Below are 12500 nucleotides of genomic sequence, written 5' to 3' on the forward strand. Positions count from 1 at the left end.
CTGATAACTCGGTGGTGTTCTATCAAATCTAAGGTGAAGACAAGGTAAAAAAAAATGTTCGCAATTAAGATGAAACTAGTTTTGACTGAAAATTAATTCCAAGTTATTTAATCTTGAGACCTTTCCCACAATGCGCTATTGAAGATTTAATTTTAGAAGTTTGACTGTATTATATGGACAGAAATTGGTTAGAAAATCAATTAGATCTCAAAGAAAATACATCATGGATATACACATATACGGGAAACTTTGGTTCCATTATTTCAGTGGAACCAGGTTTTAGTTTCTCTCTGGCCCTGATCGCGTGGAAAAGGCGCGGGATGTTCTTGCATGACCTTTGATTCCGACAGAAGAGCAATTGCAAATTAGCGCCATTGCACAGTCCATGGTGAGGGTTACATAGGCCGTGAAATTTGCAGAAAAAAAGAAAATATCGAGTTAAATTCTGTTTTTGTTATATTTATTCTCAAGAAGTGCCAAAGGCAATTCATAGTATTATCTTTTCTAAATGAGTACTTTATTACTTGTTTTTGTTCACGTAGTCTTAGGCACATGAGTTATCAAATGGGTGTGCTTTTAGATAAGAATAAGATAATCATATTAATTTTTGTTTTTCAAGATATTTTAGATACATACAGTATACTGTTAATATATATAATCTCATTTCAGAGAAGTTAGCTTCATGCCCCAAGAAAATTTGGTTCGGCTCTGAAAATTACCATTCATTACCATCGTTCAAGACTTGCCTAACTAAAGTATTTGACATCCCTGATAAAACTCCTCAAAATGCAGCGGTGCTTTGATAAAATTCATGCTTTAATAATATATAATTTTCATTAATCCGTCATTTAATCCCCAGATTTTCAGAGCTCACTTTAGAACTTTATGAGAGTGGTTTGTCTCCATTGTGAGCACGTTTAGAACACCGAAGAATTTTAAGTGTTCAGTTTTATCTGTGATCTGGGGGAAGGCAACCCGCGTTGGGATTTTTATCTTTCTTTTATGGTCGCAATCGTTTTCCTGGTTTGGCGTTCATGAAAATTCATGTTTAAAAATCCCTGTTGCATTTTGGACATTTCCTTTTTATACATAAATCACCGCGCTTTCCTCCTCTCCCAGCATCGCCTTTCTAGGTACACTTAATATATTTCGGTATTGCTTCAAACCCCTTTCTATCCTTTGGTTCCGGATATCATATCTTTTGATGCAGGACTCCCCGTAGATTTCTTTTCAGTTATTGAGAGATACTTTATCCATTCTCCCTGTTTATGTCTCCACTCTCACACCCCTTTCCCTATACACCTGCCCCATAGTAATATCCTCTGACTGCTTTCTCGTCGTGGTTCTTATGAGTGAGGACTCCCATTCTCAGTTTTCACTTGCCAGTAATCTCTCTCTCTCTCTCTCTCTCTCTCTCTCTCTCTCTCTCTCTCTCTCTCTCTCTCTCTCTCTCCTTGAAATATAACTCCTGGGTCACCGATGCGTCCCAAAACCTGTATTGTACCTGAACCATGCTGCCATGTCATCTCTGTTTGCATCGTGGATAAAACAAAAAACTTCTTGCTGTACTTTGCTTTTTTATTGCACTGAGGAAAATGCATATTTGCTCCCACATTTTCTTTGACTTTCTCCTAAGTTGCATACACTTGACGTTTTAGGGATATTGATTTGATTAAATTTCTTTTTAGCCTTTGAAATATCGCAGGGGCCAGACTGGTGAAAGTCTTTTTAAAAGTGTCCTGGCTGCGACTATCATATAGCGGGGATCATGCTCAACTTGTAGATTGTATGTCAAGATCCATGGGAAAAACTCGAGGGTTTGTGACCAAATCTTGGGATATACGCTTGGAGTGGAGTTCTCTCTCTCTCTCTCTCTCTCTCTCTCTCTCTCTCTCTCTCTCTCTCTCTCTCTCTCTCTCTCTCTCTCACACACAAGTATTATTTAGCTCTCAAGATGCTGGTTAAGATTTTTATTCTAGTTAAACTTAGTACCTATGTCGATATGTGTGATTATTTTTTTTCTTAGTTTGCCATTATCAGGTACCATATAAGGGAAAATGTATTTTAACTTCTGTGATGTTTTTTATTTCCTTAAAAGTAATGTTAATGTTCTCGGTGACGAGGATAAATATGCTATTCCTTATAAATGTTATGTTCATTTCTCTATCTTGTCTTTTTTCTTAATGAGGGTTAGCTAATAAGTCTTGGAAGGATTTTATAAATGTGCTTATCGATGGATCAATAGCAATTAAAGTGTATTAAGAGTTCGAATTAGATTTAATGTAAAACCTTTTATTGATTGTGGTTAAGATATGAAAATCATAGTTATTTGTGTTTTAGCAATCTTCTTTCACTCCAATTGCCTTCATTTCCTTTTTCTTTATTTTTTCTTTGTTGATTGCTGCTGCTTTTCTTAAGAATGACTGCGTGTGTTGTGAATGAATGATGCGATGGGATTGATATGGCATTTGATGATTTTCTGGGGGACTGATATGATGAAGTGAGATTTACATGGCGGATATACTTATCAGATTGGTTGCGGTATTTGAAGTAATGTTTGAAATGGGAATGAAAACTTAAATATAATAATAATTTATCTCTTCATGAGAGGGAAAATTAAGGTAAAATTTATTTAAAAAACAAGTCAGTGATTTGCCTCTCTCTCTCTCTCTCTCTCTCTCTCTCTCTCTCTCTCTCTCTCTCTCTCTCTCTCTCTCTCTCTCTCTCTCTCACACAAAGGAATCTAAACGTTTAACAAAAGTTATTGCTGAATATGGTAACTGGTGGTAAAACCCATCTATACATTGCTCTCTTTCCCCGTTTAAAATACTGTACCTTGATTGTTAGAACTTCTTTGAATAGGAATTTTTTTTTTAAATTTACTTTAAATAAGGTTCGTTCTACTTAAAAATGAGGTGCTTTCTTTGCATTTACGTGAAAATTATATTCCTTTTTACCTTAAATTAATTATGAGGCTCTTACATTTACTTAATACGAGGTTTTTCTTGCATTTACTTATAAAATAATGTGACCGAAATTAAATTATATCGGAATTTCGACTTGAAAGTTTTCTTTCCAACTTACATACCTTCAATAAAATTATCAGTGTATTAACTTTTCCTTGTTGGAACTCAATTTGCAACGCAATCCTTTTATGCGTACGTCATCCGGTGACCCTTTGTGTCCCTCGGTGCACGATTCCCACGACCCCCTTTCTAAGAACTAAAAGAGATAATGAGAAATCCGCCTCCGGTGTCGATTATTGCACGAAATCGCTTCACTTCAAGTCGTTAATTGTTAGGTAATTGTATTTCTGTTATACACTTATTAAAAGGGAAATCATAATTTTGTCTGAGAAGTGCTTATTTTAGTAGAAAGTTTAATATGGTTAAAGAAATAATTAAGAATTGTTGGTATTGATTTTGATACTTATGTATTTGATATATTTTTTAATATTTGTATGATTCTTTCAATTATTCGATTTAAATATTTTAATGATACTCGGAAGAAAGGACATATTTCAACAGTTTTATTTTTCATTTGCTCCCACAGAGGTAAGTTCATGGCAGTCAAGTTGTTCAATTGGGAGACAAGCGGTCGTAATTATTCTCTCTTCCTTTTACTGACAGTCATCTCACTTTCTGTTTGGATAAGATCTTACTGCTCATCAGAAGACTGTTTTGCCTAGGTGAAACAACTTTTTGCGCCAAAATATATAACTTTGTTTCTATCCACATAGTCTCTATTAACAGAAAATTCTCGTACGGTAATTCATGTTTAACATTCAACTTTTTTCGCTTTTATTCCTCTTAGAAATTTATTATTATTATTATTATTATTATTATTATTATTATTATTATTATTATTATTATTATTATTATTATTATTATTATTGTTATTATTGTTATTATTATTATTACATGCTAAGCTATAAGCCTTGTTGGAAAAGCAAGATACTATAAGCCAAAGGGCTGAATTCAACAGGAAAAGCTAACCCAGTGAGGAAATTAAACTGGTAAATAGGTAAACTTCAGAAGTAATAAACATTCTAAATAAGATACCTTAAGAACAATAACAACATTGAATTAAATTTGATCTTTCATAAATAAACTAAAAAAAATTACAAGTTTTCCTTTTTTATGGAGAGGAACGATAGAGCGTCATACGCGCTTTACAAAGCGACAGTCAGCTTCTATTGGGCGATGGTCTGGCTTGTTTCCATTCCATTGCACATAAGTGGGAGAAGGGTAAGCATGAAAGAGCCTTTCTCTCCCCTGGCCGAAAGGTAGGAATGCGGCGGCGGTGCGGTGGTGGAGGCGGCCATTGGCTTTCAAGTTTTTCTTTTTTTTTTCGATAGCATTTCACTGCAACGAAATTTTATTTTTACCTGTCGCGTATTTTTTTTTTTTTTTGTGTTAGTGTGCATGATTCTATTAATGTTGTAATGACGTCTAGCTGCAAGTGAATTACGAATATCTATATATTTGGGATATATACCAAAGTCTTTATCAACACTCAATGGGTATAAAATTCTATCTCTCTCTCTCTCTCTCTCTCTCTCTCTCTCTCTCTCGTTTTATCTGGAATAGAATGTACGACTTGTGGAAATAAAATATATATATATATATATATATATATATATATATATATATATATATATGTATATATATATATGTATATATATATGTATATATATATATATATATATATATATATGTATATATATATATATATATATATGTATATATATATATATGTATATATATATATATATATATATATATGTATATATATATATATATATATATATATATATATATATATATATATATATATATATATATATATATATATATATATATATATATACGCGTCCTCTGAAGAACCGAATAAGTTTAGCGGTGGCAAAAATACAGTCTACCTTTTAGCTTCTTGTTGTCTTAACCTCAGGTTTAACCTGCAAATGCTTACGAACATGTAATAATTTCATAGATACTGTAATTACAAAGTTCAAGAGAATCTAAACACCGAAAAATAAATACAGAATCATACACAAATAATGCAAATGAAATGAATAGAGCTAGAGTTTAAATGTAGAAGAATCGATCTCTCTTCCTTGCGCTTCCGTTGTTAAATCTTTTCTTTTTTTCTTTTCCCCATTTATCTTTTCTTCTTTTTGTCTGTACAAGGTAAGAGCCCAGGAGTGGCTCGTTCCAATGGTTTCTTAACTGATAAAAATAAAAGTTGTGGTCTTGTAAATCTGTTCATTGCATGTTGCTTGTAAAATGCTGAATTTAATGAATTATTATTATTATTATTATTATTATTATTATTATTATTATTATTATTATTATTATTATTATTATTATGTGGCCGCGGGGGCATAAAACAATTAGAATAGCGCCAACGTTATCCCTGCGTGTCGTAAGAGGCGACTAAAAGGGACGGGACGAGGGGGCTGGGAACCCCCTCTCCTGTATAAAAAATCCTGTGAGACAGCAACAAAGAGATGGAGCTGGGGGGAGAGTGACTGCTCCCCGCACTCTAGTTTTGGGGTGTTTGAATGTGCGTGGATGTAGCACGATAGAGAGTAAAAAATGTGAGATTGGAAGTATGTTTAGAAGTAGAAGGATGGATGTATTGGCCTTGTGTGAGACAAAGATGAAAGGAAAGGGTGAAGTGATGTTTGGTGAAATGTCTGGTAGAGTGTCTGGGATTGAAAGGGGAAGAGCGAGAGAGGGTGTGGCTTTATTGCTGAGTGAATGGATGACAGGTAAAGTAGTGGAATGGAAGGAGATATCATCTAGGTTAATGTGGGTAAGGGTTAGGTTGGGTAGGGAATGTTGGGCGTTTGTCAGTGCGTATGGGCCAGGTAGTGAGAAAAGTGAAGAAGAGCGGAATGAATTCTGGAATGAATTAACTAGGTGTGTAGAAGGACTGGGTAAAAGGAATTATGTAGTTGTTATGGGTGACTTAAATGCTAGAGTGGGCGCTGGAGAGGTAGAAGGTGTCATTGGGAAGTATGGCGTACCAGGTGAAAATGAGAGTGGTGAGAGACTGGTAGATATGTGTGTGAACAAGAGATGGTAATGAGTGCTAGTTTTTTTAAAAAGAAAGATAAAAATAAGTATACATGGGTAAGAGTGGCAAATGGAAGAGTAGTAGAAAGGGCATTAATGGATTATGTGTTGATAACTAAAAGAATGTTTGGAAGATTGAAAGACGTGCACGTGTTTAGGGGTATGGCTAACGGTATGTCTGATAATTTTTTGGTGGAAGGAAAATTAGTTGTAGCAAAAGAGTGGGGGAATAGAGTAGGTGGATGTAAAAGGGAGCTAGTGAGGGTTGAAGAGCTAATAAAACCGGGGGTAAAAAGTAAATATCAGGAAAGGTTGAAAATGGCATATGACGAGGTGAGAGTAAGAGAAACTGGTAATTTAGAGGAGGAGTGGAAGTTAGCAAAAGAAAATTTTGTTGGGATTGCAAGTGATGTATGTGGCAAGAAGGCTGTTGGAGGCAGCATGAGGAAGGGCAGTGAATGGTGGAATGAAGGAGTGAAGGTAAAAGTGGAAGAGGAAAAGAGGGCTTTTGAAGAATGGCTGCAGAGTAATAGTATAGAGAAGTATGAAAAATATAGAGAGAAAAAGGTGGAAGTAAAGCGCAAGGTACGTGAGGCAAAGAGGGCAGCTGACCTGAGGTGGGGTCAGGGACTGGGTCAGTCATATGAAGAGAATAAGAAGAAGTTTTGGAAAGAAGTGAAGAGAGTACGGAAGGCCGGCGCAAGAATTGAAGAGACAGTGAAAGATGGAAATGGAAGGTTGTTAAAAGGAGAGGAGGCAAGGAAAAGGTGGGCAGAATATTTTGAAAGTTTGCTGAATGTTGAGGATGATAGGGAGGCAGATATAATTGCTGTTCCAGGTGTTGAGGTGCCAGTGATGGGAGATGAGAATGAGAGAGAGATTACAATAGAGGAAGTGAGGAGAGCACTAGATGAAACGAGAGTAGGAAAAGCATCTGGTATGGATGGTGTGAAAGCTGAGATGTTGAAGGAAGGGGGTGTGACTGTACTTGAATGGTTGGTGAGATTGTTTAATGTGTGTTTTGTGTTGTCAATGGTACCAGTAGATTGGGTCTGTGCATGTATTGTACCACTATATAAGGGTAAGGGAGATGTGCATGAGTGTTGTAATTCAAGAGGTATTAGTTTGTTGAGTGTAGTTGGAAAAGTGTATGGTAGAGTACTGATTAATAGGATTAAGGATAAAACAGAGAATGCAGTCTTGGAAGTACAGGGTGGTTTTAGAAGAGGTAGGGGTTGTATGAATCAGATTTTTACAGTTAGGCAGATATGCGAGAAATATTCAGCAAAAGGTAAGGAGGTGTATGTTGCGTTTATGGATCTGGAGAAAGCATATGATAGAGTTGATAGGGAAGCAATGTGGAATGTGATGAGGTTATATGGAGTTGGTGGAAGGTTGTTGCAAGCAGTGAAAAGTTTCTACAAAGGTAGTAAAGCATGTGTTAGAATAGGAAATGAAGTGAGCGATTGGTTTCCGGTGAGAGTGGGGCTGAGACAGGGATGTGTGATGTCGCCGTGGTTGTTTAACTTGTATGTTGATGGAGTGGTGAGAGAGGTGAATGCTCGAGTGATTGGACGAGGATTAAAACTGGTAGGCGAGAATGATCATGAATGGGAGGTAAATCAGTTGTTGTTTGCGGATGATACTGTACTGGTAGCAGACACAGAAGAGAAGCTTGACCGACTAGTGACAGAATTTGGAAGGGTGTGTGAGAGAAGGAAGTTGAGAGTTAATGTGAGTAAGAGTAAGGTTATGAGATGTACGAGAAGGGAAGGTGGTGCAAGGTTGAATGTCATGTTGAATGGAGAGTTACTTGAGGAGGTGGATCAGTTTAAGTACTTGGGGTCTGTTGTTGCAGCAAATGGTGGAGTGGAAGCAGATGTACGTCAGAGGGTCAATGAAGGTTGCAAAGTGTTGGGGGCAGTTAAGGGAGTAATAAAAAATAGAGGGTTGGGCATGAATGTAAAGAGAGTTCTATATGAGAAAGTGATTGTACCAACTGTGATGTATGGATCGGAGTTGAGGGGAATGAAAGTGATGGAGAGACAGAAATTGAATGTGTTTGAGATGAAGTGTCTGAGGAGTATGGCTGGTGTATTTCGAGTAGATAGGGTTAGGAACGAAGTGGTGAGGGTGAGAACGGGTGTAAGAAATGAGTTAGCGGCTAGAGTGGATATGAATGTGTTGAGGTGGTTTGGCCATGTTGAGAGAATGGAAAATGGCTGTCTGCTAAAGAAGGTGATGAATGCAAGAGTTGATGGGAGAAGTACAAGAGGAAGGCCAAGGTTTGGGTGGATGGATGGTGTGAAGAAAGCTCTGGGTGATAGGAGGATAGATGTGAGAGCGGCAAGAGAGCGTGCTAGGAATAGGAATGAATGGCGAGCGATTGTGACGCAGTTCCGGTAGGCCCTGCTGCTTCCTCCGGTGCCTTAGATGACCGCAGAGGTAGCAGCAGTAGGGGACTCAGCAGTATGAAGCTTCATCTGTGGTGGAAATGTGGGAGGTTGGGCTGTGGCACCCTAGCAGTAACAGCTGAACTCGGCTGAGTCCCTGGTTAGGCTGGAGGAACGTAGAGAGTAGAGGTCCCCTTTTTTGTTTGTTTCTTGTTGATGTAGGCTACCCCCCAAAATTGGGGGAAGTGCCTTTGGTATATGTATGTATGTATGTATTATTATTATTATTGTTGTTGTTGTTGTTGTTCTTGTTATTATTTTCCAAGTTAGAATCCCGTTTTGATAGGAATGATGCTATAAATCTAAGGGCTCCAACAGGAAAAATTGTCCAGTGAGGAAAGGAATTAAGGAAATAAATAAAATACATGAGAAGTGATGAATAAAGAATGTAAAGTATCTTAAGACCGGAAATTAAATATATTAGAAAGATCGAAAACCGAGTATGAGAAGGTAAATAGTTAAGACCAGGTTTTCATGACATTGGAAAAAAGGACACTGGTAAGGAAAAGGGGCAAAGGCTATCCCGGTATACTGTATAATATAGTATGTACAGTAGATCTCTAGATCCTTACCAAAATTTTCAATTAAAAACTTGCCTATTGACCTTAAGATAAACGAATGCCTGAAAGGATAAAATCCCTATGGTAATTTTGGAAAATAGAAGTCGAGGGAAAAGAATATTTCAGAAAAAAATCAGCGCAAAGCAACATGGTGGATTTACCAATTTTGTTCATAGCGAAATCGGATGAAGCAATTATCTGATAAATTCATAAGGGGAATACTGCAACTGGTATAGATTTTCCACACACACACAAAAAAAAAAAAAAAAAAAAAAAAAAAAAAAAAAAAAAAAAAAAAAAAAAAAAAATAATTAGCAAAGAATATTTGGTTGCATGCTAACGTTGGTAGGGCCACTTTTTCCCATGGCCTTATCGAGTAGAGCTCCAATGTGGAAGAAAGGGTGAGTAAGGGTAGGTGATTGTGTAGGCCTATATAGTAATGGTTTTGAATAACCGAAACTTCATGGGGTAAATTGACTTCCTTCTACCAATGAATGAGGAGTATCACATCATATCCAAATTGGTAATAAGTATTATTGAATTGCGTAATACGTATTATTAGTTGAGAAACAAGATGACAGTAAGACATATGCGAAGAGAGATAATTACCATTATATTACAAATTGTATAAGTATTGGAGCTCATTAATTTACCTGATGACCACGAAGTTGTGCGCGTGAGAGCACACTGTAATTAGCAGCCTTCATTACATCCATATAATGGATTTGTGGAATGTATGCATTGAAGAACATGTGATACATCACGGGCTGGTTATCAACGCTGACAGCCGTGTAATTTCAGGGAGGGCTTTAATGATTAAAGCATTAGTCTTCATTATATAGGGATGAGATCTATTTTCATCATATAGATAAATGCTGGTGAAAAGCGAGATGAAAGCTTTTGAAATCATGGGATTATTCAGCAAAACACACACACACACACACACACACACACACACACACACACACACACATATATATATATATATATATATATATATATATATATATATATATATATATATATATATGTATATGTATATATACAGTATATATATAAATACTGGATTCAAAGAAAATGTTTTGGGTGCGCCAATCTCTTCACTTAAGACTAGTTGGGAAAATGTATATATATATATATATATATATATATATATATATATATATATATATATATATATATATATATATATATATATATATATATATATATATATATACTATGTATAATCCTTCTGAGTGTGGATACCTTAACGTGGTGAAAGGGTTTGTGTAGCGCCATGATCAGTTAAACTGTACTGGTCAGGGCCACCCATACTAGGTTAGTTTGCTGTAAACAGTCAGACGAAAATCTCGCATCATCACCAATCTGCAGTAGGCCAGCTTGGTGATGCAAACTAGCTAAACCCCAGATCTGAATAAGGAGATTTCTGAGTCCTTTGTCCTGCAGTTGACTAGAAGCGGCTACATTTGTTGTTGTTGATGTACAGTATGTGCGTTCGCGTATAAATACTATGATGCCGACTTCGTTTTGTTTCATAAGCGAAAGACGACTGAAGGTTTTCCTAATTGCCTTTTATTTTGAGAAAACCGAAAGGAAAACAACTATAATGACAAAGGAAACTGTTGTATATCCCGAAAATAAATTGCAGACCAACATCTAAAAATTGATTAAAGAAATATTAGAGTTGTTAGATGGAAGGAAACGACATCTTGCAATGCTAAGTTCTATTTAATAGGTGGGATCGTCTCTGGTGGTAGATCAGAGTCTAGGAGGCCGCAACCCAGCACAACAAAGCTCAGCTTAAACTGAACCTTCTAATAAAATATGGAATGTATTTACCGTACTTTTGCAATGCCGTTACTTTAGAAATTAAGGAATTCAGTTGTAGTTCCTCTTCTTCCAAATTGAATAAAATCACTTGCCCAATGTGAAAGAAAGGTTTATCGAATGGTAGAATACTCTTCTAATGACAATTTTTTTTTTCTATCAATCATATAATTTATCCATTTCTGAGAGACGGGTCTGTTATCTCTGTGGAATATTGTTTGCTTTTCTAATCTTACAGACAATATTCTCAATTTCGCCTTCACATTGACCTTTACATTTAAAGTACTAGCTTGATTCTAGTAAGTGCTACTGTTTATCCGAATATTTCTGAAGCTGACTCTCTGATGACGGTACTTAATAAAGCTACGTACATTGTTTGATGGAAACTTCTATTTAAGTGATTGTTGTTTTTCTTGATGTATTTATTCTATGCTGTTGGCACTGAATAACTTTAATGGCCCCACTGTCTCAGATTTTTTTTTTTTTTGTATAAATACATGGATTTCTTGATACTACTAGTAGAATATTGAAGGCTTAAAGGTCGCTCAATAAATGGCAGAGACAAGGGACAGGGCAATGTCTTAGAGACCGTCCATATATATATTATGATCAGCGCTCAAGTCCCTCTCCATCAAGCTAGGACCAGGAAGGGCCAGGCAATGGCTGCTGATGACTCGGCAGGTAGACCTCCAGTTCCCTCAAATCCCTCGTCTCATACTCATAAGGATGGTGTGGTTTCAGAGACTACTAGAAATGATCGAGCTTGTTCTATCTCAAATCCCCGTCCAATAGATTGCCATGCAGGGACGTTTTCTATAGGCTACAAATAGATCAAAATTAATTCTCTGCTGATAAGAATGATTATCCTTTATGTATAAGTATTCTTAATATGGCTGCTAATAGTCTCTGTATGATATAGAATTTTCCCATTTAGCTAGAATTCATTGTATACTAGAGGGACATTTATAAGCTAATTACTTTAAGTTATCAAAGCGTAATTCCCAAGAAGGTCCACAAATAATGGGCAATTATTTTGTATTTTATTTTTATTACTTTAAGGGTCGGTATCTAGTTTCATGAGACTATAACATTGATCTTGAAATTCAGAAAAATCCTTCAGAGCTGAAAGGTAAATTATATATTTTTTAATTTGTTTAGCAATTCTCGGCGAATGTATTGTAGTTTACAGTATACCGTATAACTAGATGTCAGAAAAGTATATTGGAATTCTACGAAAAAAAGTGGCGCATTTTTTGGAATTACTTAAATCCTTGTTACCGGTTACTATAGTACTGTTTGACATGTACTGCCCTTTGAACGAAGATCAGTATAAGCCCGTATGGAGGGAGTGAATCTGAGGCTGACAGTCGGATAAAAGTAGCTTGGGGGAAATTGAGGGAGGTGGCAAGGGTAGTGTGTGACGAAATAATGGCAAATAAAATCAAATTAAAGATCTTTTTTTTTACTGTAATCAGACCTTTAATAAAAGATGGTTTAGAAACACACGTATCAAGAAATTAGGATGTTGGAGGGGATTTTAGAATATTTTGAAATGGTAAAGCTTACTGTCATGAAAT

This window comes from Palaemon carinicauda, chromosome 21, assembly GCF_036898095.1.
Source record: "Palaemon carinicauda isolate YSFRI2023 chromosome 21, ASM3689809v2, whole genome shotgun sequence".
Taxonomy (NCBI): Eukaryota; Metazoa; Arthropoda; class Malacostraca; order Decapoda; family Palaemonidae; genus Palaemon; species Palaemon carinicauda.